The following is a 25,000-nucleotide window of genomic DNA, read 5'->3' as shown; positions in this document are numbered from 1 at the left end:
ATGGCCGGCTTCCCTGGGGGGGTAGAACCCCTGCCCTGCCGATCCGGGGAAAAGAGAGCGTGCTGCCGGGATGCCAGCCCCCCTGTGAGAGAGGGGGTTGCTGGCATCCCCCAGCTCCCCTTACGCTTTGGCGTTTTCCGACTACGACCGCAGATCAGACGTGGGGACCCGCTGAATTTAAGCATATTACTAAGCAGAGGAGAAACTAACCAGGATTCCCCCAGTAACGATGAGTGAAGAGGGAAGAGCCCAGCGCCGAAGCCCCACCCAGCAGGCGGGCGCAGGAAATGTGGCAAACAGAAGACCGACTCCCCGGCGTCGCTCAGGGGGCCCAAGTCCTCCTGATCGAGGCTGACCCCGCGGACGGTGTTAGGCCGGTAGCGGCCCCCGGTGTGCCGGGATTGGGTCTTCTCGGAGTCGGGTTGCTTAGGAATGCAGCCCAAAGTGGGTGGTAAACTCCGTCTAAGGCTAAATACGGGCGCAAGACCGATAGCCAACAAGTGCCATAAGGGAAAGCTGAAAAGAACTTTGAAGAGAGAGTTCAAGAGGGCGTGAAACCGTCGCGAGGTAAACGGGTGGGGTCTATGTAGTCCGCCCGGAGGATTCAACACGGTGGGAAGGTCGGTGGCCTGGGAGTTCCGGATCCCCTCCGTGGGACCTGCACCCAGGCCCTACCCAGCCCCGCAGGGTGCATTTCCTCCACCGGCTCCGGCTCGGCTGGGAAGGCTTCGGGGTGGTAGGTGCCCCTCTGCTCCGGCGGAGGGTGTTACAGCCCCCCTGGCTGCAGCTTCGCCGTGTCCGCGGGCCGAGGGAGATTTGACCGCCTCTGCGCCCTCCCACGGAACCCACTCTTGGCCACCCCTCGGGGTGTGCCAGAGTGGGAAAGGGGGGGATGGGGGCCCCTGCTCCCAGTGCGACTGTCGACTGGGGCGGACTGTGCTCAGTGCGCTCTGACCGCGTTGCGCTGCCGGACGGGGAGGCCCACGCCAGGCACCAGGGGTCTGCGGCGATGTCGGTTACCCACCTGACCCGTCTTGAAGCACAGACCAAGGAGTCTAACACGTGCGCGAGTTGGAGGGCCGTGCGAAACCCTGTGGCGCAATGAAGGTGAGGGCCGGTGCGCGCCGACTGAGGTGGGAGTCCGTCACGCTTCAACACTCCGTCCATCATTTCCTTTGGTTTCTGCTTTGTTCGCCATAAGTTGGCAGGGTATGCTCAGACGTGAGTCCCTTGCTCACTTTGCCACTGGATTCAAGCAAGCCTGGCTGAAGACGGCTGAAATGCCAGAAACCAGTCCTAGGAAGCTTGTTTCCGGTCCAGGGAAGACATGGCTTGGCAGTTCGCGCTGGACTGTTCCCATGAGGCACATGGTCAGACTGATTTGCTAATGGCCATGTCTGAACTGGGGTGGCAGAGTGGGCTAAAGAACGGTGATGGATTAAACCCAGATCAGTTGACTGGGGGAGAGTGCTTGCAATGTTCAACACTCCGTCCATCATTTCCTTTGGTTTCTGCTTTGTTCGCCATAAGTTGGCAGGGTATGCTCAGACGTGAGTCCCTTGCTCACTTTGCCACTGGATTCAAGCAAGCCTGGCTGAAGACGGCTGAAATGCCAGAAACCAGTCCTAGGAAGCTTGTTTCCGGTCCAGGGAAGACATGGCTTGGCAGTTCGCGCTGGACTGTTCCCATGAGGCACAGGGTCAGACTGATTTGCTAATGGCCATGTCTGAACTGGGGTGGCAGAGTGGGCTAAAGAACGGTGATGGATTAAACCCAGATCAGTTGACTGGGGGAGAGTGCTCGCAATGTTCAACACTCCGTCCATCATTTCCTTTGGTTTCTGCTTTGTTCGCCATAAGTTGGCAGGGTATGCTCAGACATTAGTCCCTTGCTCACTTTGCCACTGGATTCAAGCAAGCCTGGCTGAAGACGGCTGAAATGCCAGAAACCAGTCCTAGGAAGTTTGTTTCCGGTCCAGGGAAGACATGGCTTGGCAGTTCGCGCTGGACTGTTCCCATGAGGCACAGGGTCAGACTGATTTGCTAATGGCCATGTCTGAACTGGGGTGGCAGAGTGGGCTAAAGAACGGTGATGGATTAAACCCAGATCAGTTGACTGGGGGAGAGTGCTTGCAATGTTCAACACTCCGTCCATCATTTCCTTTGGTTTCTGCTTTGTTCGCCATAAGTTGGCAGGGTATGCTCAGACGTGAGTCCCTTGCTCACTTTGCCACTGGATTCAAGCAAGCCTGGCTGAAGACGGCTGAAATGCCAGAAACCAATCCTAGGAAGCTTGTTTCCGGTCCAGGGAAGTCATGGCTTGGCAGTTCGCGCTGGACTGTTCCCATGAGGCACAGGGTCAGACTGATTTGCTAATGGCCATGTCTGAACTGGGGTGGCAGAGTGGGCTAAAGAACGGTGATGGATTAAACCCAGATCAGTTGACTGGGGGAGAGTGCTTGCAATGTTCAACACTCCGTCCATCATTTCCTTTGGTTTCTGCTTTGTTCGCCATAAGTTGGCAGGGTATGCTCAGACGTGAGTCCCTTGCTCACTTTGCCACTGGATTCAAGCAAGCCTGGCTGAAGACGGCTGAAATGCCAGAAACCAGTCCTAGGAAGCTTGTTTCCGGTCCAGGGAAGACATGGCTTGGCAGTTCGCGCTGGACTGTTCCCATGAGGCACAGGGTCAGACTGATTTGCTAATGGCCATGTCTAAACTGGGGTGGCAGAGTGGGCTAAAGAACGGTGATGGATTAAACCCAGATCAGTTGACTGGGGGAGAGTGCTTGCAATGTTCAACACTCCGTCCATCATTTCCTTTGGTTTCTGCTTTGTTCGCCATAAGTTGGCAGGGTATGCTCAGACGTGAGTCCCTTGCTCACTTTGCCACTGGATTCAAGCAAGCCTGGCTGAAGACGGCTGAAATGCCAGAAACCAGTCCTAGGAAGCTTGTTTCCGGTCCAGGGAAGACATGGCTTGGCAGTTCGCGCTGGACTGTTCCCATGAGGCACAGGGTCAGACTGATTTGCTAATGGCCATGTCTGAACTGGGGTGGCAGAGTGGGCTAAAGAACGGTGATGGATTAAACCCAGATCAGTTGACTGGGGGAGAGTGCTTGCAATGTTCAACACTCCGTCCATCATTTCCTTTGGTTTCTGCTTTGTTCGCCATAAGTTGGCAGGGTATGCTCAGACGTGAGTCCCTTGCTCACTTTGCCACTGGATTCAAGCAAGCCTGGCTGAAGACGGCTGAAATGCCAGAAACCAGTCCTAGGAAGCTTGTTTCCGGTCCAGGGAAGACATGGCTTGGCAGTTCGCGCTGGACTGTTCCCATGAGGCACAGGGTCAGACTGATTTGCTAATGGCCATGTCTGAACTGGGGTGGCAGAGTGGGCTAAAGAACGGTGATGGATTAAACCCAGATCAGTTGACTGGGGGAGAGTGCTTGCAATGTTCAACACTTCGTCCATCATTTCCTTTGGTTTCTGCTTTGTTCGCCATAAGTTGGCAGGGTATGCTCAGACGTGAGTCCCTTGCTCACTTTGCCACTGGATTCAAGCAAGCCTGGCTGAAGACGGCTGAAATGCCAGAAACCAGTCCTAGGAAGCTTGTTTCCGGTCCAGGGAAGACATGGCTTGGCAGTTCGCGCTGGACTGTTCCCATGAGGCACAGGGTCAGACTGATTTCCTAATGGCCATGTCTGAACTGGGGTGGCAGAGTGGGCTAAAGAACGGTGATGGATTAAACCCAGATCAGTTGACTGGGGGAGAGTGCTCGCAATGTTCAACCCTCCGTCCATCATTTCCTTTGGTTTCTGCTTTGTTCGCCATAAGTTGGCAGGGTATGCTCAGACGTGAGTCCCTTGCTCACTTTGCCACTGGATTCAAGCAAGCCTGGCTGAAGACGGCTGAAATGCCAGAAACCAGTCCTAGGAAGCTTGTTTCCGGTCCAGGGAAGACATGGCTTGGCAGTTCGCGCTGGACTGTTCCCATGAGGCACAGGGTCAGACTGATTTGCTAATGGCCATGTCTGAACTGGGGTGGCAGAGTGGGCTAAAGAACGGTGATGGATTAAACCCAGATCAGTTGACTGGGGGAGAGTGCTCGCAATGTTCAACACTCCGTCCATCATTTCCTTTGGTTTCTGCTTTGTTCGCCATAAGTTGGCAGGGTATGCTCAGACGTGAGTCCCTTGCTCACTTTGCCACTGGATTCAAGCAAGCCTGGCTGAAGACGGCTGAAATGCCAGAAACCAGTCCTAGGAAGCTTGTTTCCGGTCCAGGGAAGACATGGCTTGGCAGTTCGCGCTGGACTGTTCCCATGAGGCACAGGGTCAGACTGATTTGCTAATGGCCATGTCTGAACTGGGGTGGCAGAGTGGGCTAAAGAACGGTGATGGATTAAACCCAGATCAGTTGACTGGGGGAGAGTGCTTGCAATGTTCAACACTCCGTCCATCATTTCCTTTGGTTTCTGCTTTGTTCGCCATAAGTTGGCAGGGTATGCTCAGACGTGAGTCCCTTGCTCACTTTGCCACTGGATTCAAGCAAGCCTGGCTGAAGACGGCTGAAATGCCAGAAACCAGTCCTAGGAAGCTTGTTTCCGGTCCAGGGAAGTCATGGCTTGGCAGTTCGCGCTGGACTGTTCCCATGAGGCACAGGGTCAGACTGATTTGCTAATGGCCATGTGTGAACTGGGGTGGCAGAGTGGGCTAAAGAACGGTGATGGATTAAACCCAGATCAGTTGACTGGGGGAGAGTGCTTGCAATGTTCAACACTCTGTCCATCATTTCCTTTGGTTTCTGCTTTGTTCGCCATAAGTTGGCAGGGTATGCTCAGACGTGAGTCCCTTGCTCACTTTGCCACTGGATTCAAGCAAGCCTGGCTGAAGACGGCTGAAATGCCAGAAACCAGTCCTAGGAAGCTTGTTTCCGGTCCAGGGAAGACATGGCTTGGCAGTTCGCGCTGGACTGTTCCCATGAGGCACAGGGTCAGACTGATTTGCTAATGGCCATGTCTGAACTGGGGTGGCAGAGTGGGCTAAAGAACGGTGATGGATTAAACCCAGATCAGTTGACTGGGGGAGAGTGCTTGCAATGTTCAACACTCCGTCCATCATTTCCTTTGGTTTCTGCTTTGTTCGCCATAAGTTGGCAGGGTATGCTCAGACGTGAGTCCCTTGCTCACTTTGCCACTGGATTCAAGCAAGCCTGGCTGAAGACGGCTGAAATGCCAGAAACCAGTCCTAGGAAGCTTGTTTCCGGTCCAGGGAAGACATGGCTTGGCAGTTCGCGCTGGACTGTTCCCATGAGGCACAGGGTCAGACTGATTTGCTAATGGCCATGTCTGAACTGGGGTGGCAGAGTGGGCTAAAGAACGGTGATGGATTAAACCCAGATCAGTTGACTGGGGGAGAGTGCTTGCAATGTTCAACACTCCGTCCATCATTTCCTTTGGTTTCTGCTTTGTTCGCCATAAGTTGGCAGGGTATGCTCAGACGTGAGTCCCTTGCTCACTTTGCCACTGGATTCAAGCAAGCCTGGCTGAAGACGGCTGAAATGCCAGAAACCAGTCCTAGGAAGCTTGTTTCCGGTCCAGGGAAGACATGGCTTGGCAGTTCGCGCTGGACTGTTCCCATGAGGCACAGGGTCAGACTGATTTGCTAATGGCCATGTCTGAACTGGGGTGGCAGAGTGGGCTAAAGAACGGTGATGGATTAAACCCAGATCAGTTGACTGGGGGAGAGTGCTCGCAATGTTCAACACTCCGTCCATCATTTCCTTTGGTTTCTGCTTTGTTCGCCATAAGTTGGCAGGGTATGCTCAGACATTAGTCCCTTGCTCACTTTGCCACTGGATTCAAGCAAGCCTGGCTGAAGACGGCTGAAATGCCAGAAACCAGTCCTAGGAAGCTTGTTTCCGGTCCAGGGAAGACATGGCTTGGCAGTTCGCGCTGGACTGTTCCCATGAGGCACAGGGTCAGACTGATTTGCTAATGGCCATGTCTGAACTGGGGTGGCAGAGTGGGCTAAAGAACGGTGATGGATTAAACCCAGATCAGTTGACTGGGGGAGAGTGCTTGCAATGTTCAACACTCCGTCCATCATTTCCTTTGGTTTCTGCTTTGTTCGCCATAAGTTGGCAGGGTATGCTCAGACGTGAGTCCCTTGCTCACTTTGCCACTGGATTCAAGCAAGCCTGGCTGAAGACGGCTGAAATGCCAGAAACCAGTCCTAGGAAGCTTGTTTCCGGTCCAGGGAAGTCATGGCTTGGCAGTTCGCGCTGGACTGTTCCCATGAGGCACAGGGTCAGACTGATTTGCTAATGGCCATGTCTGAACTGGGGTGGCAGAGTGGGCTAAAGAACGGTGATGGATTAAACCCAGATCAGTTGACTGGGGGAGAGTGCTTGCAATGTTCAACACTCCGTCCATCATTTCCTTTGGTTTCTGCTTTGTTCGCCATAAGTTGGCAGGGTATGCTCAGACGTGAGTCCCTTGCTCACTTTGCCACTGGATTCAAGCAAGCCTGGCTGAAGACGGCTGAAATGCCAGAAACCAGTCCTAGGAAGCTTGTTTCCGGTCCAGGGAAGACATGGCTTGGCAGTTCGCGCTGGACTGTTCTCATGAGGCACAGGGTCAGACTGATTTGCTAATGGCCATGTCTGAACTGGGGTGGCAGAGTGGGCTAAAGAACGGTGATGGATTAAACCCAGATCAGTTGACTGGGGGAGAGTGCTCGCAATGTTCAACACTCCGTCCATCATTTCCTTTGGTTTCTGCTTTGTTCGCCATAAGTTGGCAGGGTATGCTCAGACATTAGTCCCTTGCTCACTTTGCCACTGGATTCAAGCAAGCCTGGCTGAAGACGGCTGAAATGCCAGAAACCAGTCCTAGGAAGCTTGTTTCCGGTCCAGGGAAGACATGGCTTGGCAGTTCGCGCTGGACTGTTCCCATGAGGCACAGGGTCAGACTGATTTGCTAATGGCCATGTCTGAACTGGGGTGGCAGAGTGGGCTAAAGAACGGTGATGGATTAAACCCAGATCAGTTGACTGGGGGAGAGTGCTTGCAATGTTCAACACTCCGTCCATCATTTCCTTTGGTTTCTGCTTTGTTCGCCATAAGTTGGCAGGGTATGCTCAGACGTGAGTCCCTTGCTCACTTTGCCACTGGATTCAAGCAAGCCTGGCTGAAGACGGCTGAAATGCCAGAAACCAGTCCTAGGAAGCTTGTTTCCGGTCCAGGGAAGTCATGGCTTGGCAGTTCGCGCTGGACTGTTCCCATGAGGCACAGGGTCAGACTGATTTGCTAATGGCCATGTCTGAACTGGGGTGGCAGAGTGGGCTAAAGAACGGTGATGGATTAAACCCAGATCAGTTGACTGGGGGAGAGTGCTTGCAATGTTCAACACTCCGTCCATCATTTCCTTTGGTTTCTGCTTTGTTCGCCATAAGTTGGCAGGGTATGCTCAGACGTGAGTCCCTTGCTCACTTTGCCACTGGATTCAAGCAAGCCTGGCTGAAGACGGCTGAAATGCCAGAAACCAGTCCTAGGAAGCTTGTTTCCGGTCCAGGGAAGACATGGCTTGGCAGTTCGCGCTGGACTGTTCCCATGAGGCACAGGGTCAGACTGATTTGCTAATGGCCATGTCTGAACTGGGGTGGCAGAGTGGGCTAAAGAACGGTGATGGATTAAACCCAGATCAGTTGACTGGGGGAGAGTGCTTGCAATGTTCAACACTCCGTCCATCATTTCCTTTGGTTTCTGCCATATTCTACAGAGTCTTGAAAGACACAGAGTTCCATCATGCATCAGAGACTGACACTGACTCAACAACATTTTTCAAGGGAAAAACCAATGAAGCAACTCCAGAAATAACAATGAAGTCAGGAGTTAAGCAAGGTGACTCTTTATCCCCACTGCTGTTTAACATTGCCATGGATCCTCTGATCTGTGATCTTCAGAAAGACGGCAAGGGCTTCACATTCGGCTCCGATCTCATTAAATAAATCACCGCTCTTGCCTTTGCCGATGACATCGCAGTACTCAGCAACACCTGGGAAGGAATGAGTACAAATCTGAAAATCATTAAAAAATTCAGTAAAACAACAGGCTTAAAACTTAATGTGAAAAAAACACATGGATTTTTATATAAGTCACCATAAAGATAAGATCCTGGTTAACAACTGTAAACCATGGCAATTTGAAAAACAAAATATTGAAAACATTCATCCAGGAGAAAGTGAGAGATACCTCGGTATGATCTTTGATCCACACACCGGCCATTCAAGCAACAACAAAATTAATGAGGTTCTTGTTGACTGGGCTCAAAAACTCGACAATCTACCCCTAAGCCCACACAGAAAATAGAAATATTGTGTCAATATTTGATCCCTAAACTGTCATTTAAACTGAAAATGACAGGAACAGAAGCTAAAACTTTAAACATTCTGGATCAAACAATAAAAAAGTATGTCGAAACATTTTCTACACCTACCAGCATACCCATGTGATGGTCTCCTGTATTTGAAAAGATCCTTTGGGGGCCTCAGTATACCAAAGTTATGTACGACAATTGGTCTGAACAAAGTCAATAGCTTATTGTATCTCAGGGAAGCTCCAGATCTGTACATAGCTCATTCATTCATGTATGCAGGAGAAGTAATGAATGCAAAAATTGATAGCATCATCAAAACACACAAGCTCAATATTTTAGACAGTAGATTTCTGAGTCATTAATTGAATTTGGTAGCAACATATGATTGGAGGAAAGAGGAATTTGAGAAATGGGCAAATCTCCCTGTCCAAGGTGATGGTATAAAATACTTAGCAAGTAATCCAACCTCAAATTTTTGGATCAGCAAACATAATAAAATAAAATAAAATCAATACATAGCTGCGCTGATGTTGAGAGCAAATGTTCTGTATACTAGAGAAACCATCACTAGGGGAAGAAATCGTACATTTGCTACTTGTAGATACTGCAAAGATGTGTGCGAAACAATTTCACATATTTCAGGTGAATGTCCTAAAACCAAGGACATAAGGATAAAAAGGCATAACAACGTGTTGGAATTGCTAATTGATAGAGCAAAAAGGTGTGGGTGGATGACATACAGGGAACCTCATGTTAAAAATAGTCAAGGTGAACTAAGAAAACCAGATGGTAGTGTTCACCAAAAATGGTACTGCTCTAGTGGTTGATACTTCAATTTGTTATGAAAACTCACAGAATTCCCTTGAATTAGCGTATGAGAGTAAAGTTAAATACTATCAGGATCTATCACAGCAAATCAAAGATCTTAGCAACTGTAAACTTTCATGGCTTTATTGTCGGATGTCGGGGTATTTGACCTCAATGTAATGATGTTGCTCTGGCTGATCTTGGTCTGCAAATGTCGTTCCCATTCAAGAAGAATGTTTGCCTGACTACTGTAATGGACACTTTCAAAATGTGCCAAGTATTCATGGACAATTAAATTTCAAGCCAAACACTGAGATGTACACTATCGTACAGCACACATGTGACTCTTATAAAAAACGTATTATCCAAAAATGTTGATTCACTAATATTTACATGTGGTTCAACAGTTACATAATAGTTTATAGTTGACACAAGAATTAGTATAGATGTGGATTTTATAGATGTGAATTTTTATAGAGGTGTATTTTCTAACTAGATGTGCAATTAATAGATGTGTATTTTTATAGATGTGTGCTTACATTATAATAATTTAGATGCAAATGTGTACATCATGATTATTGAAATGTCTTGAATGAAAAATAGGTCTAAAATAATTACATACACATAGTCACTACATATTGCATTGATTATTGATGTCCTGCTAAACAGGACTGTTCGTAAACAACCGCAATGGACCGCACTCCGCTAGCTCCTCCTCCGGGTCGCCCCAAGGGAAGCTGGTACATGAAGTTCTTGAGTGGTTCACCCCAGTGGGTGCAAGTAAGTACTTGTTGAACTGATGATCTCTGATGGAGTTCTTTAGTGGTTCACCCCAGTGGGTGCAAGTAAGTACTTGTTGAACTGATGATCTCTAGACCCGATACATGTCCCGGGTTTTAAAATGTCGCCCGAGACATGGCTCGGGTTTCGGGATAACTTCCCTCCTCAGTAGAGAAAATAGTTAGGGGTGGAAGAGAGGGCCGCCAAGCAACCGTCAAGGGCCTCAGTGCCCGCACAGGCACGCAGGTGCGTCGTCCAGGAGCTCGTCAGCTCAAGCTCGAGGGAGCCATTTTTATAAACAACCGCAATGGACCGCACTCCACTAGCTCCTCCTCCGGGTCGCCCCAAGGGAAGCTGGTACATGAAGTTCTTGAGTGGTTCACCCCAGTGGGTGCAAGTAAGTACTTGTTGAACTGATGATCTCTGATGGAGTTCTTGAGTGGTTCACCCCAGTGGGTGCAAGTAAGTACTTGTTGAACTGATGATCTCTAGACCCGATACATGTCCCGGGTTTTAAAATATCGCCCGAGACATGGCTCGGGTTTCGGGATAACTTCCCTCCTCAGTAGAGAAAATAGTTAGGGGTGGAAGAGAGGGCCGCCAAGCAACCGTCAAGGGCCTCAGTGCCCGCACAGGCACGCAGGTGCGTCGTCCAGGAGCTCGTCAGCTCAAAGCTCGAGGGAGCCATTTTTATAAACAACCGCAATGGACCGCACTCCGCTAGCTCCTCCTCCGGGTCGCCCCAAGGGAAGCTGGTACATGAAGTTCTTTTTTTTTTTTTTTTTTTTTTTTTTTTTGAAACCGTTTATTGCATCCATAAAAAGGTTACAGGTATGGGCCTACAACCGCACGGCCGGCCGCTAAAGCATCACAAATATAGTACATACAGACAGTAAAGGTCTCTCAGCGGTGTACAGTAGAAACACAGGAGTAATCAACGGTGCAGGCCTCACGGCGTCCTGCCACAGAGTACGGTTTCATTTTAAGGACTAACAACATCAACAAAAAACCACAACCGCAAGGCAACCCGAGATTCAAGATGACAACACTTGCTCCATAGTGGGGGATCCAGACTGGCAGGAAAGATCTGAAGAGGGGGATGGGAGGAGATCAAGGACTGGGGGGCCGCGTGCCCGCGGCCGAGCAAGAGGGTCCAGCTAGGGAGACGGAGCAGGCGAGGCAGCCGGCAGCTGTGGTGGCTCACAAATGCCCCCACGGTAGGCGTTCCAGGGGCCCCAGATTTTCACCCACGCCCCAGGCTTGCCCCTCGCCACATACACCACCCTTTCACGGAACATACACCAATCCATGTGCTCTTTCCAGGCCGACACCGCAGGGGGCCTCTGGGATCCCCACAATTGAGCAATATCACGTTTCGCTATCATGTATCCCAGAGTCACCCACCGCGTCTGCGGAACCGAGTAGTCATTCGGTTCCCATACATTCAACAAGCACCTCCTCGCTTCGGGCAGCAGCGCTACACGCGTGACCACATGCAGGACCTCATGCACACCACGCCAGAATCGCTCCACCTTCGGGCACTCCCACAGTATATGCATAAAAGTCGCCAACGCACCACAGCCACGCTTACACAGTCCGTCCATGGCAAAACCCATACGTAGAAGCCTCGGCCCCGTCACGTAGACCCGGTGAAGAATCTTGAGCTGGACGAAACGAAGGCGAGCCGGGATGGCCACCTCTTTCGGAGAGGCCACCGCGGACATCCAATCCTCGTCGTCCAGCTCCAGCCCGTCGGCCACCCAAGCCTCGCGTAGACTAGTTAACAGGCACGATCTATCATTAATCAGCTTCTTGTATATGAGGGAGATCGTGCTGTCCGGGACATGGCCATCCAGCACTCTGTCCTCCAGGGGGGAAGACTCCGGAATGGATGCAACATCCGGGAAGACGGAGCCCAGCGCATGGCGGACCTGCAGGTACCGAAAGTACTCACTGCCCTGCAGCTGGAACTCCGCCTGCAGCGTCTCAAAAGTTTTGAATCCCCCCCTCGTCCAGAGATCCCCCACTGTGCTGATTCCGATCGTGTCCCACTTCTCGAAGCCCTTCGATGTCCACAGGGAGCCCAGTCTCTCAGAGGCATACAGTGGAGACGCCCGGGTCAAACGGTCCTTCCACCCCATAGCTGCATTAGCCGCGTGCCAAACCCGCACCATTACACGCGTCGGTCCCGTCAGACGGGAGTCAGGCGCGCCAGAGTACAGCGCTCGATTGTAATCGCCACCGGGCAGGAGCATCTTGTCCATCTCGAATGCCGGGTTCAGGGCGGGCCCGTAAAGGCCATGATTAATTGCAGCTAGCTGGGAGGCCCAGTAATACCGTTTAATGTCCGGGAGGGCGACCCCTCCATCGTACCACGGGAGCGTCAGTTTAGCCAGAGCAATACGCGGCCTCCCGTCCCAGAACAGGCGCCGCTGAAGGCCCTCCACCTCACGAAAGTAGCGTGCCGGGACCATATCCATAGTGTTCTGGAGGGCGTAGAGGAAGCGCGGCAGGGACATCATTTTAAACAAGGCCGCTCGACCGAGCGGCGAGAGCGGGAGACGCCGCCAGCGCACCACATCCTCCTTCAAACGCTGGAGAGGGGGCAGCAGATTCCGCTCATAGCGGGCCTCCGGGTCAAGAGTGATATATATACCCAAGTACCGGAAACCCTGGGAGGCAATCTGGATCGGGCAGTCCCGCGGCAGGACCGGAGCCTCCCCGGAAAGCACGTAGACGCAGGATTTCGCCCAGTTAATGACTAGGCCTGAGTTGCGACCGAAGGAGCGCAAAACGTCAACTAGGACGATCAGGGACTTGCGCGGGGAGGCGAGATACAAAAGGATATCGTCCGCGTAGAGGGACACGCGGTCCTCGTGCTCGGGGGTCCAGCGGAGACCACGGATGGAAGGGTGCCACCGCAGCCACTCCGCCAGGGGCTCCAGGGCCAGGGCGAACAGAAGAGGCGACAGGGGACAACCCTGTCGCGTGCCCCGCCCCAGCGCGAACGGGGTCGACACACGCCCGTTCACCACCACCTGCGCCATCGGGCCCGAATATAGTAATTTGACCCAGCTGATGAAACCCGGGCCAAACCCAAACTTCGCGAGCATCGCCCAGAGATATGGCCATTCGAGCGTATCAAACGCCATGGTGGCGTCCAAGGACGCCAAGATGGCTGGCTCCCGCACAAATGGGACACGCGCGAGCACGCCGTGCAAGCGCCGTAGATTAAGAGCCGTATTGCGGTGTGGGATAAAGCCCGATTGGTCTTGATGGACCAAATCGCCCACCACGCCAACCAACCGGTTAGCCAACACCTTGGCGAGGATTTTGGGCTCCGCGTTCAAAAGCGAAATCGGCCGATAGGATGTGACCCGTTCACGGGGCTTCCCCTCCTTGTGGATTACCACAATTGTGGCCAGACGCTGGTCCGGCGGGAGGGAGCCCTGCGAGTGGGCCGCGAGGAACATCGCTCGCAGGCGGGGTGCCAGCACATCCGGGCGTAACTTATATAGCTCAATGGGAATGCCATTCGGGCCCATGGCCTTGCCGGATGAAATCGAGCGAATAGCCGAGGCAATTTCGTCCGAGGTGGGAGGGACGTCCAGCGAATCTCTGTCTTCCGCCGTAAGGGAGGGGAGTGCAATATCCCGAAGCAGGGCACGGGAGTCCGCCTCCGAACAGGGAGAAGCAGGGGAGTAGACTCCGCGGAAATAATCCGCGAAACAGGAGACAATGGCTTCCGGCTCCGTGGCACACGCACCATCCACACTCTCAATCAAAGGCACCACTCGGCTCGCTCTCTCTCTCTTATCCAACCACGCAATCAATTTACCGGCCTTATCACCCACATCATACAAGCGCCCCTGCTGCTCTCTACCAAGGCCCCTGGCCGCCTCCGTGACGAGGGCCCGGTAGGCCGCCTGCTTTAACTGCAGAACATGTAACCTGGCGTCTGTTACCCCGTTCCCCAGGTCACCCTCTAATTCCGCAATCTCGGCCTCCACCCGGGTCACCTCCTCCCGCTCACGCCGCCGGGCACTGGCAATAAAGGAGAGGGCCTCCCCTCTAAGAACCACTTTGAAAGCCTCCCATAGGGAGATGGCAGATGGGACCGACCCCACATTCTCCTCAAAATAGCGCTGCAAGGATGTGATCAAGTCGGCACGAATGGTGGGGTCGCGCAGATACCAGGCGTTAATCCGGGCCACCCTGCCATCCCCCCTCGGGAAGACATCGAAATGCAACAACAATGGGGAGTGGTCTGAAATACCCCGTGCCAGATGGCGCACCTCTCCCACCCTCCCCGCATGGGCCGCTGGGACAAGGATGTAATCAAGCCGCGAAAGACTACCATGGGCCCCCGAGTGGAAGGTGTATTGTTGCAATACGGGATGCTTTAAGCGCCAACAATCTACCAGGCCCAGTGTGTCTAAAAGGCCAGGCAGCCACGCCTGTGCCCGGGGGAGGTCCCTAGGGGGATGGCGATCCATAGATCCAGAAACAACCGCATTAAAGTCCCCTCCAACCACCAATAGGCCACTCGGAAGTTCCAGAAGGAGGCGCCCCAGGTCCGCAAATGTAGTGGCCTGTAGCCCAGGCGGGACGTACACCGACACAAAACTGAACACTCTACCCTCCATACGTCCCGCCAGAGCAGTGTAACGTCCCCTCTCATCGTGGTGCACCTCATCAATCTCCAACGGGAGCGAGTTCCTAACCATAATACCCACCCCCCGCGAGCCTGAGGTGAAGCCAGAGTGGGCCGCCAAACGGTATCCCCTCCGATTCATTGCATGAAAGGTGTTACCTATAAGGTGCGTCTCTTGCAGAAAGACAACATCTGGGGAAATACGTTTTAAATACTGCAGGACCACACCACGCTTAATCCTATCCCCCAGGCCGTTAACATTCCATGACAACACAGTCAAGTCCCTACCCCCCATCATACGTCGAAACAATCGGTCGTCCCCCACCGAGCAGTCTAAAGACAACAAAACAGTTGCAGGATTGCCTTGCGGTACGAACAAACAACACACCCCCCCCATACCCCCGGTCCCAACAAAACTCCCCCCTCCCTGCACCCCTGCATGAGCCCAGACAGCCCCCCCAAAGTGCAGTGTGCCTGTCGCCCCATAGCTAAATACTAACTAGTCCCCCAGAGGAGGAGGGAAGCCCCCAGCAGACCCCACATGACCTCCATGGGAGGGGAACCTACAGAAGCAGTATGTGGTGAAGGAACAATGTCCCGAGTAAGGCAATACAGTCACCCCTCAATTCTGATCCAGCGGGCCCTCCTCGCCAGCTGCGCTCCCCCCACCCCCCCGGCCCCGATCCCCAGGCAAGGTGTCCAACCAGTCCCCAGCCGCCTCGGACCGGTCGAAGAAGTGCGTGCGACCATCCACCTCCACCCGCAGCTTAGCCGGGAAGAGCATTGAGTACTTAAGATTTAGGTCCCTTAAACGACGTTTGATGCCAATAAAGCTCTGCCGCTGCTTCTGGACTGCCGGGGTAAAGTCTGGGTAGAAGTTTACGTCCATGTTGTCCAACCTGACCGGTCCCTGTTGCCTGGAGGTCTGGAGGATGGCATCTCGGTCCCGAAAATTAAAGATTCGGGCAATAAGGGGCCGCGGCGGGGCACCGGTCTTAGGGCGGCCCCCAGGGACCCGGTGGGCACGTTCCACCGCAAAAAACTTACTCAGCCCCCGGGGCTGGAGATGGGTCAGGATCAAGTCTTCCACGAAGAGATCCGCCGCCTCCGCCTCACGTCCCTCCGGCACACCAATAATGCGGATATTATTCCTCCGGGCGCGTCCCTCGGAATCCTCCAGTCGCCGGTCCATCAGGGCGCTCGCCTGGCCAAGCCGGCGCACCTCCTTCTGGAGGGCCACCACGTCAGTCGTGAGGCTCGTTGTGGTGTGGGTCAGGGAATCGACTCGGTCGTTCGTCTTTGACAAGTCCGCCCTCACAAGGCCCACATCCACCAGGACCGAGTCAATTTTTTGCGACAAGGTATCAAAACGCTGGTCCACTGAGGCCTTCAGTTCAGCGATGGCGCCCATGACGTCCCGGAGGGTTAGATCCACTGGATGGGCAGGTGTCTCCGTCGGTCCCACCGGGGATGACCGCGTTGTCTCCGGAGAACCCTTTTGGAGCGTGTAGCGGTCCATACTATTGGCCTGGTGCGCCGTGCCACGGCGGGTCGTCTTCACCTTCGCCCGGTCGCCATCTTGTTTAGTGGCCATGCTGGCCCTTCCACCGTCGCGCCAAGATCTCCAAACGGGCCGTCACACCAGATCACGGGTGTCAAGGGGGCGACCACAGAGCCGCGGGTCGACCCACCGCCGGCGGGCCAGCTGGGTACCTGGACAAGGCCACACCACCGCACCCCGCTCCGCAGCCCGACCTCGCCAGAGAGCAAGGAGGGCGCAAAAGCGAAAGTGAAAGTGCGGGGTGCGCGAGTCGCCCAGCCCCGCTCGCCGCTGTTATTCACCTTGTCCCCGGATCGCGCCACTACTCCAATCCGGGGGGCCGGCGAGGAGAAGGCCGCAACCTTCAGTCGATGTTCCCACCGGTGTTCGGGGTCCGATTCGAGCCCAAAAAACGGGTAGTGCCTCAGCTCGGGTTCCCCGACACAGTCCCCTTAACAAGGACAGGATATTTCCAGGATTTATTCAGGAGGTCGCGGAGGTCCTCGGGAGCCTCGCACCTACGCGGCCATCTTGGTTGCGCGCTAGGCTCCTCCTCCGTACATGAAGTTCTTGAGTGGTTCACCCCAGTGGGTGCAAGTAAGTACTTGCTGAACTGATGATCTCTGATGGAGTTCTTGAGTGGTTCACCCCAGTGGGTGCAAGTAAGTACTTGTTGAACTGATGATCTCTAGACCCGATACATGTCCCGGGTTTTAAAATATCGCCCGAGACATGGCTCGGGTTTCGGGATAACTTCCCTCCTCAGTAGAGAAAATAGTTAGGGGTGGAAGAGAGGGCCGCCAAGCAACCGTCAAGGGCCTCAGTGCCCGCACAGGCACGCAGGTGCGTCGTCCAGGAGCTCGTCAGCTCAAAGCTCGAGGGAGCCATTTTTATAAACAACCGCAATGGACCGCACTCCGCTAGCTCCTCCTCCGGGTCGCCCCAAGGGAAGCTGGTACATGAAGTTCTTGAGTGGTTCACCCCAGTGGGTGCAAGTAAGTACTTGTTGAACTGATGATCTCTGATGGAGTTCCTTGACGGTTGCTTGGCGGCCCTCTCTTCCACCCCTAACTATTTTCTCTACTGAGGAGGGAAGTTATCCCGAAACCCGAGCCATGTCTCGGGCGACATTTTAAAACCCGGGACATTTATCGGGTCTAGAGATCATCAGTTCAACAAGTACTTACTTGCACCCACTGGGGTGAACCACTAAAGAACTCCATCAGAGATCATCAGTTCAACAAGTACTTACTTGCACCCACTGGGGTGAACCACTCAAGAACTTCATGTACCAGCTTCCCTTGGGGCGACCCGGAGGAGGAGCTAGCGGAGTGCGGTCCATTGCGGTTGTTTATAAAAATGGCTCCCTCGAGCTTTGAGCTGACGAGCTGCTGGACGACGCACCTGCGTGCCTGTGCGGGCACTGAGGCCCTTGACGGTTGCTTGGCGGCCCTCTCTTCCACCCCTAACTATTTTCTCTACTGAGGAGGGAAGTTATCCCGAAACCCGAGCCATGTCTCGGGCGATATTTTAAAACCCGGGACATGTATCGGGTCTAGAGATCATCAGTTCAACAAGTACTTACTTGCACCCACTGGGGTGAACCACTAAAGAACTCCATCAGAGATCATCAGTTCAACAAGTACTTACTTGCACCCACTGGGGTGAACCACTCAAGAACTTCATGTACCAGCTTCCCTTGGGGCGACCCGGAGGAGGAGCTAGCGGAGTGCGGTCCATTGCGGTTGTTTATAAAAATAACTCCCTCGAGCTTGAGCTGACGAGCTCCTGGACGACGCACCTGCGTGCCTGTGCGGGCACTGAGGCCCTTGACGGTTGCTTGGCGGCCCTCTCTTCCACCCCTAACTATTTTCTCTACTGAGGAGGGAAGTTATCCCGAAACCCGAGCCATGTCTCGGGCGACACTTTAAAACCCGGGACATGTATCGGGTCTAGAGATCATCAGTTCAACAAGTACTTACTTGCACCCACTGGGGTGAACCACTAAAGAACTCCATGAGAGATCATCAGTTCAACAAGTACTTACTTGCACCCACTGGAGTGAACCACTCAAGAACTTCATGTACCAGCTTCCCTTGGGGCGAACCGGAGGAGGAGCTAGCGGAGTGCGGTCCATTGCGGTTGTTTATAAAAATGGCTCCCTCGAGCTTTGAGCTGACGAGCTCCTGGACGACGCACCTGCATGCCTGTGCGGGCACTGAGGCCCTTGACGGTTGCTTGGCGGCCCTCTCTTCCACCCCTAACTATTTTCTCTGCTGAGGAGGGAAGTTATCCCGAAACCCGAGCCATGTCTCGGGCGATATTTTAAAACCCGGGACATGTATCGGGTCTAGAGATCATCAGTTCAACAAGTACTTACTTGCACCCACTGGGGTGAACCACTCAAGAACTCCATCAGAGATCATCAGTTCAACAAGTACTTACTTGCACCCACTGGGGTGAACCACTCAAGAACTTCATGTACCAGCTTCCCTTGGGGCGACCCCGAGGAGGAGCTAGCGGAGTGCGGTCCATTGCGGTTGTTTATAAAAATAGCTCCCTCGAGCTTGAGCTGACGAGCTCCTGGACGACGCACCTGCATGCCTGTGCGGGCACTGAGGCCCTTGACGGTTGCTTGGCGGCCCTCTCTTCCACCCCTAACTATTTTCTCTACTGAGGAGGGAAGTTATCCCGAAACCCGAGCCATGTCTCGGGCGACATTTTAAAACCCGGGACATGTATCGGGCCTAGAGATCATCAGTTCAACTAGTACTTACTTGCACCCACTGGGGTGAACCACTAAAGAACTCCATCAGAGATCATCAGTTCAACAAGTACTTACTTGCACCCACTGGGGTGAACCACTCAAGAACTTCATGTACCAGCTTCCCTTGGGGCGACCCGGAGGAGGAGCTAGCGGAGTGCGGTCCATTGCGGTTGTTTATAAAAATGGCTCCCTCGAGCTTTGAGCTGAGGAGCTGCTGGACGACGCACCTGCGTGCCTGTGCGGGCACTGAGGCCCTTGACGGTTGCTTGGCGGCCCTCTCTTCCACCCCTAACTATTTTCTCTACTGAGGAGGGAAGTTATCCCGAAACCCGAGCCATGTCTCGGGCGATATTTTAAAACCCGGGACATGTATCGGGTCTAGAGATCATCAGTTCAACAAGTACTTACTTGCACCCACTGGGGTGAACCACTCAAGAACTCCATCAGAGATCATCAGTTCAGCAAGTACTTACTTGCACCCACTGGGGTGAACCACTCAAGAACTTCATGTACCAGCTTCCCTTGGGGCGACCCGGAGGAGGAGCTAGCGGAGTGCGGTCCATTGCGGTTGTTTATAAAAATGGCTCCCTCGAGCTTGAGCTGACGAGCTCCTGGACGACGCACCTGCGTGCCTGTGCGGGCACTGAGGCCCTTGACGGTTGCTTGGCGGCCCTCTCTTCCACCCCTAACTATTTTCTCTACTGAGGAGGGAAGTTATCCCGAAACCCGAGCCATGTCTCGGGCGACACTTTAAAACCCGGGACATGTATCGGGTCTAGAGATCATCAGTTCAACAAGTACTTACTTGCACCCACTGGGGTGAACCACTAAAGAACTCCATCAGAGATCATCAGTTCAACAAGTACTTACTTGCACCCACTGGGGTGAACCACTCAAGAACTTCATGTACCAGCTTCCCTTGGGGCGAACCGGAGGAGGAGCTAGCGGAGTGCGGTCCATTGCGGTTGTTTATAAAAATGGCTCCCTCGAGCTTTGAGCTGACGAGCTCCTGGACGACGCACCTGCGTGCCTGTGCGGGCACTGAGGCCCTTGACGGTTGCTTGGCGGCCCTCTCTTCCACCCCTAACTATTTTCTCTACTGAGGAGGGAAGTTATCCCGAAACCCAAGCCATGTCTCGGGCGATATTTTAAAACCCGGGACATGTATCGGGTCTAGAGATCATCAGTTCAACAAGTACTTACTTGCACCCACTGGGGTGAACCACTCAAGAACTCCATCAGAGATCATCAGTTCAACAAGTACTTACTTGCACCCACTGGGGTGAACCACTCAAGAACTCCATCAGAGATCATCAGTTCAACAAGTACTTACTTGCACCCACTGGGGTGAACCACTCAAGAACTTCATGTACCAGCTTCCCTTGGGGCGACCCGGAGGAGGAGCTAGCGGAGTGCGGTCCATTGCGGTTGTTTATAAAAATGGCTCCCTCGAGCTTGAGCTGACGAGCTCCTGGACGACGCACCTGCGTGCCTGTGCGGGCACTGAGGCCCTTGACGGTTGCTTGGCGGCCCTCTCTTCCACCCCTAACTATTTTCTCTACTGAGGAGGGAAGTTATCCCGAAACCCGAGCCATGTCTCGGGCGACACTTTAAAACCCGGGACATGTATCGGGTCTAGAGATCATCAGTTCAACAAGTACTTACTTGCACCCACTGGGGTGAACCACTAAAGAACTCCATCAGAGATCATCAGTTCAACAAGTACTTACTTGCACCCACTGGGGTGAACCACTCAAGAACTTCATGTACCAGCTTCCCTTGGGGCGAACCGGAGGAGGAGCTAGCGGAGTGCGGTCCATTGCGGTTGTTTATAAAAATGGCTCCCTCGAGCTTTGAGCTGACGAGCTCCTGGACGACGCACCTGCGTGCCTGTGCGGGCACTGAGGCCCTTGACGGTTGCTTGGCGGCCCTCTCTTCCACCCCTAACTATTTTCTCTGCTGAGGAGGGAAGTTATCCCGAAACCCGAGCCATGTCTCGGGCGATATTTTAAAACCCGGGACATGTATCGGGTCTAGAGATCATCAGTTCAACAAGTACTTACTTGCACCCACTGGGGTGAACCACTCAAGAACTCCATCAGAGATCATCAGTTCAACAAGTACTTACTTGCACCCACTGGGGTGAACCACTCAAGAACTTCATGTACCAGCTTCCCTTGGGGCGACCCGGAGGAGGAGCTAGCGGAGTGCGGTCCATTGCGGTTGTTTATAAAAATAGCTCCCTCGAGCTTGAGCTGACGAGCTCCTGGACGACGCACCTGCGTGCCTGTGCGGGCACTGAGGCCCTTGACGGTTGCTTGGCGGCCCTCTCTTCCACCCCTAACTATTTTCTCTACTGAGGAGAGAAGTTATCCCGAAACCCGAGCCATGTCTCGGGCGACATTTTAAAACCCGGGACATGTATCGGGTCTAGAGATCATCAGTTCAACTAGTACTTACTTGCACCCACTGGGGTGAACCACTAAAGAACTCCATCAGAGATCATCAGTTCAACAAGTACTTACTTGCACCCACTGGGGTGAACCACTCAAGAACTTCATGTACCAGCTTCCCTTGGGGCGACCCGGAGGAGGAGCTAGCGGAGTGCGGTCCATTGCGGTTGTTTATAAAAATGGCTCCCTCGAGCTTTGAGCTGACGAGCTGCTGGACGACGCACCTGCGTGCCTGTGCGGGCACTGAGGCCCTTGACGGTTGCTTGGCGGCCCTCTCTTCCACCCCTAACTATTTTCTCTACTGAGGAGGGAAGTTATCCCGAAACCCGAGCCATGTCTCGGGCGATATTTTAAAACCCGGGACATGTATCGGGTCTAGAGATCATCAGTTCAACAAGTACTTACTTGCACCCACTGGGGTGAACCACTCAAGAACTCCATCAGAGATCATCAGTTCAGCAAGTACTTACTTGCACCCACTGGGGTGAACCACTCAAGAACTTCATGTACCAGCTTCCCTTGGGGCGACCCGGAGGAGGAGCTAGCGGAGTGCGGTCCATTGCGGTTGTTTATAAAAATGGCTCCCTCGAGCTTGAGCTGACGAGCTCCTGGACGACGCACCTGCGTGCCTGTGCGGGCACTGAGGCCCTTGACGGTTGCTTGGCGGCCCTCTCTTCCACCCCTAACTATTTTCTCTACTGAGGAGGGAAGTTATCCCGAAACCCGAGCCATGTCTCGGGCGACACTTTAAAACCCGGGACATGTATCGGGTCTAGAGATCATCAGTTCAACAAGTACTTACTTGCACCCACTGGGGTGAACCACTAAAGAACTCCATCAGAGATCATCAGTTCAACAAGTACTTACTTGCACCCACTGGGGTGAACCACTCAAGAACTTCATGTACCAGCTTCCCTTGGGGCGAACCGGAGGAGGAGCTAGCGGAGTGCGGTCCATTGCGGTTGTTTATAAAAATGGCTCCCTCGAGCTTTGAGCTGACGAGCTCCTGGACGACGCACCTGCGTGCCTGTGCGGGCACTGAGGCCCTTGACGGTTGCTTGGCGGCCCTCTCTTCCACCCCTAACTATTTTCTCTACTGAGGAGGGAAGTTATCCCGAAACCCGAGCCATGTCTCGGGCGATATTTTAAAACCCGGGACATGTATCGGGTCTAGAGATCATCAGTTCAACAAGTACTTACCTCAAGAACTCCATCAGAGATCATCAGTTCAACAAGTACTTACTTGCACCCACTGGGGTGAACCACTCAAGAACTTCATGTACCAGCTTCCCTTGGGGCGACCCGGAGGAGGAGCTAGCGGAGTGCGGTCCATTGCGGTTGTTTATAAAAATGGCTCCCTCGAGCTTGAGCTGACGAGCTCCTGGACGACGCACCTGCGTGCCTGTGCGGGCACTGAGGCCCTTGACGGTTGCTTGGCGGCCCTCTCTTCCACCCCTAACTATTTTCTCTACTGAGGAGGGAAGTTATCCCGAAACCCGAGCCATGTCTCGGGCGACATTTTAAAACCCGGGACATGTATCGGGTCTAGAGATCATCAGTTCAACAAGTACTTACTTGCACCCACTGGGGTGAACCACTAAAGAACTCCATCAGAGATCATCAGTTCAACAAGTACTTACTTGCACCCACTGGGGTGAACCACTCAAGAACTTCATGTACCAGCTTCCCTTGGGGCGACCCGGAGGAGGAGCTAGCGGAGTGCGGTCCATTGCGGTTGTTTATAAAAATGGCTCCCTCGAGCTTTGAGCTGACGAGCTGCTGGACGACGCACCTGCGTGCCTGTGCGGGCACTGAGGCCCTTGACGGTTGCTTGGCGGCCCTCTCTTCCACCCCTAACTATTTTCTCTACTGAGGAGGGAAGTTATCCCGAAACCCGAGCCATGTCTCGGGCGATATTTTAAAACCCGGGACATGTATCGGGTCTAGAGATCATCAGTTCAACAAGTACTTACTTGCACCCACTGGGGTGAACCACTCAAGAACTCCATCAGAGATCATCAGTTCAGCAAGTACTTACTTGCACCCACTGGGGTGAACCACTCAAGAACTTCATGTACCAGCTTCCCTTGCGGCGACCCGGAGGAGGAGCTAGCGGAGTGCGGTCCATTGCGGTTGTTTATAAAAATGGCTCCCTCGAGCTTGAGCTGACGAGCTCCTGGACGACGCACCTGCGTGCCTGTGCGGGCACTGAGGCCCTTGACGGTTGCTTGGCGGCCCTCTCTTCCACCCCTAACTATTTTCTCTACTGAGGAGGGAAGTTATCCCGAAACCCGAGCCATGTCTCGGGCGACACTTTAAAACCCGGGACATGTATCGGGTCTAGAGATCATCAGTTCAACAAGTACTTACTTGCACCCACTGGGGTGAACCACTAAAGAACTCCATCAGAGATCATCAGTTCAACAAGTACTTACTTGCACCCACTGGGGTGAACCACTCAAGAACTTCATGTACCAGCTTCCCTTGGGGCGAACCGGAGGAGGAGCTAGCGGAGTGCGGTCCATTGCGGTTGTTTATAAAAATGGCTCCCTCGAGCTTTGAGCTGACGAGCTCCTGGACGACGCACCTGCGTGCCTGTGCGGGCACTGAGGCCCTTGACGGTTGCTTGGCGGCCCTCTCTTCCACCCCTAACTATTTTCTCTACTGAGGAGGGAAGTTATCCCGAAACCCGAGCCATGTCTCGGGCGATATTTTAAAACCCGGGACATGTATCGGGTCTAGAGATCATCAGTTCAACTAGTACTTACTTGCACCCACTGGGGTGAACCACTAAAGAACTCCATCAGAGATCATCAGTTCAACAAGTACTTACTTGCACCCACTGGGGTGAACCACTCAAGAACTTCATGTACCAGCTTCCCTTGGGGCGACCCGGAGGAGGAGCTAGCGGAGTGCGGTCCATTGCGGTTGTTTATAAAAATGGCTCCCTCGAGCTTTGAGCTGACGAGCTGCTGGACGACGCACCTGCGTGCCTGTGCGGGCACTGAGGCCCTTGACGGTTGCTTGGCGGCCCTCTCTTCCACCCCTAACTATTTTCTCTACTGAGGAGGGAAGTTATCCCGAAACCCGAGCCATGTCTCGGGCGATATTTTAAAACCCGGGACATGTATCGGGTCTAGAGATCATCAGTTCAACAAGTACTTACTTGCACCCACTGGGGTGAACCACTAAAGAACTCCATCAGAGATCATCAGTTCAACAAGTACTTACTTGCACCCACTGGGGTGAACCACTAAAGAACTCCATCAGAGATCATCAGTTCAACAAGTACTTACTTGCACCCACTGGGGTGAACCACTCAAGAACTTCATGTACCAGCTTCCCTTGGGGCGACCCGGAGGAGGAGCTAGCGGAGTGCGGTCCATTGCGGTTGTTTATAAAAATGGCTCCCTCGAGCTTGAGCTGACGAGCTCCTGGACGACGCACCTGCGTGCCTGTGCGGGCACTGAGGCCCTTGACAGTTGCTTGGCGGCCCTCTCTTCCACCCCTAACTATTTTCTCTACTGAGGAGGGAAGTTATCCCGAAACCCGAGCCATGTCTCGGGCGACATTTTAAAACTCGGGACATGTATCGGGTCTAGAGATCATCAGTTCAACAAGTAC

General features: G+C 53.4%; 1 protein-coding gene across 4 annotated transcripts in view; it reads left to right on the top strand.

Annotated features, from left to right (window-relative positions):
* Positions 1–25,000, top strand: part of DCAF17 (DDB1 and CUL4 associated factor 17) — a 443,011-nt gene that overhangs the window by 253,839 nt on the left and 164,172 nt on the right. The gene's annotated exons all lie outside the window — the stretch shown is intronic.

Source organism: Triturus cristatus, chromosome 3_1 (genome assembly GCF_964204655.1).
Source record: "Triturus cristatus chromosome 3_1, aTriCri1.1, whole genome shotgun sequence".
Lineage (NCBI taxonomy): Eukaryota > Metazoa > Chordata > Amphibia > Caudata > Salamandridae > Triturus > Triturus cristatus.
The sequence above is the reverse complement of the archived record's forward strand: the minus strand, read 5'-3'. Positions and strand labels throughout refer to the sequence as shown.